The sequence below is a fragment of the Lampetra fluviatilis genome, chromosome 68, assembly GCF_964198595.1.
Source record: "Lampetra fluviatilis chromosome 68, kcLamFluv1.1, whole genome shotgun sequence".
In the NCBI taxonomy this organism is placed as follows: Eukaryota; Metazoa; Chordata; class Hyperoartia; order Petromyzontiformes; family Petromyzontidae; genus Lampetra; species Lampetra fluviatilis.
In genome coordinates this window covers 924,266-926,765 of record NC_136342.1, presented here as the reverse complement: position 1 = coordinate 926,765, position 2,500 = coordinate 924,266, and the positions used below count along the sequence as shown (strand labels likewise).

Sequence of the window (2,500 nt, the reverse complement as noted above, 5' to 3'; positions counted from 1 at the left end):
TGAGTGGGGGGGGCAGTGAGTGGGGGGCAGTGAGTGGGGGGCAGTGAGTGGGGGGGCAGTGAGTGGGGGGCAGTGAGTGGGGGGGCAGTGAGTGGGGGGCAGTGAGTGGGGGGCAGTGAGTGGGGGGGGCAGTGAGTGGGGGGCAGTGAGTGGGGGGGCAGTGAGTGGGGGGGGCAGGGAGTGGGGGGCAGTGAGTGGGGGGCAGTGAGTGGGGGGGGCAGTGAGTGGGGGGCAGTGAGTGGGGGGCAGTGAGTGGGGGGGGCAGTGAGTGGGGGGGCAGTGAGTGGGAAGGGCAGGGAGTGGGGGGCAGGGAGTGGGGGGCAGTGAGTGGGGGGCAGTGAGTGGGGGGGCAGTGAGTGGGGGGGGGCAGTGAGTGGGGGGCAGTGAGTGGGGGGCAGTGAGTGGGGGGGCAGTGAGTGGGGGGGGCAGTGAGTGGGGGGCAGTGAGTGGGGGGGCAGTGAGTGGGGGGGGCAGTGAGTGGGGGGCAGTGAGTGGGGGGCAGTGAGTGGGGGGGCAGTGAGTGGGGGGGCAGTGAGTGGGGGGGGCAGTGAGTGGGGGGCAGTGAGTGGGGGGGCAGTGAGTGGGGGGGGCAGTGAGTGGGGGGCAGTGAGTGGGGGGGCAGTGAGTGGGGGGGGCAGTGAGTGGGAGGCAGTGAGTGGGGGGCAGTGAGTGGGGGGCAGTGAGTGGGGGGCAGTGAGTGAGGGGGGCAGTGAGTGGGGGGGCAGTGAGTGGGAAGGGCAGGGAGTGGGGGGCAGTGAGTGGGGGGGGCAGTGAGTGGGGGGCAGTGAGTGGGGGGGCAGTGAGTGGGGGGGCAGTGAGTGGGGGGCAGTGAGTGGGGGGCAGTGAGTGGGGGGGCAGTGAGTGGGGGGGGCAGTGAGTGGGGCAGTGAGTGGGGGGCAGTGAGTGGGGGGGCAGTGAGTGGGGGGGGCAGTGAGTGGGGCAGTGAGTGGGGGGGCAGTGAGTGGGGGGGGCAGTGAGTGGGGGGGGGCAGTGAGTGGGGGGCAGTGAGTGGGGGGCAGTGAGTGGGGGGGGCAGTGAGTGGGGGGGCAGTGAGTGGGAAGGGCAGGGAGTGGGGGGCAGGGAGTGGGGGGCAGTGAGTGGGGGGCAGTGAGTGGGGGGGCAGTGAGTGGGGGGGGCAGTGAGTGGGGGGCAGTGAGTGGGGGGCAGTGAGTGAGGGGGCAGTGAGTGGGGGGGGCAGTGAGTGGGGGGCAGTGAGTGGGGGGGCAGTGAGTGGGGGGGGCAGTGAGTGGGGGGCAGTGAGTGGGGGGCAGTGAGTGGGGGGGCAGTGAGTGGGGGGGCAGTGAGTGGGGGGGGCAGTGAGTGGGGGGGCAGTGAGTGGGGGGGCAGTGAGTGGGGGGGGCAGTGAGTGGGGGGCAGTGAGTGGGGGGGCAGTGAGTGGGGGGGGCAGTGAGTGGGGGGCAGTGAGTGGGGGGCAGTGAGTGGGGGGCAGTGAGTGGGGGGCAGTGAGTGAGGGGGGCAGTGAGTGGGGGGGGCAGTGAGTGGGAAGGGCAGGGAGTGGGGGGCAGTGAGTGGGGGGGGGCAGTGAGTGGGGGGCAGTGAGTGGGGAGGCAGTGAGTGGGGGGGCAGTGAGTGGGGGGCAGTGAGTGGGGGCCAGTGAGTGGGGGGCAGTGAGTGGGGGGGCAGTGAGTGGGGGGGGCAGTGAGTGGGGCAGTGAGTGGGGGGCAGTGGGTGGGGGGCAGTGGGTGGGGGGCAGGGAGTGGGGGGCAGTCAGTGGGGGGCAGTGAGTGGGAGGCAGGGAGTGGGGGGGGCAGTGAGTGAGGGGGGCAGTGAGTGGGGGGCAGTGAGTGGGGGGCAGTGAGTGGGGGGCAGTGAGTGGAGGGGGCAGTGAGTGGGGGGCAGTGAGTGGGGGGGCAGTGAGTGGGAAGGGCAGGGAGTGGGAGGCAGGGAGTGGGGGGCAGTGAGTGGGGGGCAGTGAGTGGGGGGCAGTGAGTGGAGGGGGCAGTGAGTGGGGGGGCAGGGAGTGGGGGGCAGGGAGTGGGGGGCAGTGAGTGGGGGGCAGTGAGTGGGGGGCAGTGAGTGGGGGGGGCAGTGAGTGGGGGGGGCAGTGAGTGGGGGGCAGTGAGTGGGAAGGGCAGGGAGTGGGGGGGCAGTGAGTGGGGGGCCGTGAGTGGGCGGGCAGTGGGTGGGGGGGGCAGTGAGTGGGGGGGGCAGTGAGTGGGGCAGTGAGTGGGGGGGCAGTGAGTGGGGCAGTGAGTGGGGGGCAGTGAGTGGGGGGGGCAGTGAGTGGGGGGGCAGTGGGTGGGGGGCAGGGAGTGGGGGGCAGTGAGTGGGGGGCAGTGAGTGGGGGGCAGTGAGTGGGGGGGGCAGTGAGTGGGGGGGCAGTGAGTGGGGGGGCAGTGAGTGGGGGGCAGTGAGTGGGGGGCAGTGAGTGGGGGGCAGTGAGTGGGGGGCAGTGAGTGGGGGGGGCAGTGAGTGGGGGGGCAGTGAGTGGGGGGCAGGGAGTGGGGGGCAGTGAGTGGGGGGCAGTGAGTGGGGGGCA

At 72.8% G+C, this 2,500-nt stretch overlaps 1 protein-coding gene across 1 annotated transcript in view; it reads right to left on the bottom strand.

The window, feature by feature from the left end:
• Window positions 1-2,500, bottom strand: part of LOC144952470 (arrestin domain-containing protein 1-like) — a 23,468-nt gene that overhangs the window by 17,622 nt on the left and 3,346 nt on the right. The gene's annotated exons all lie outside the window — the stretch shown is intronic.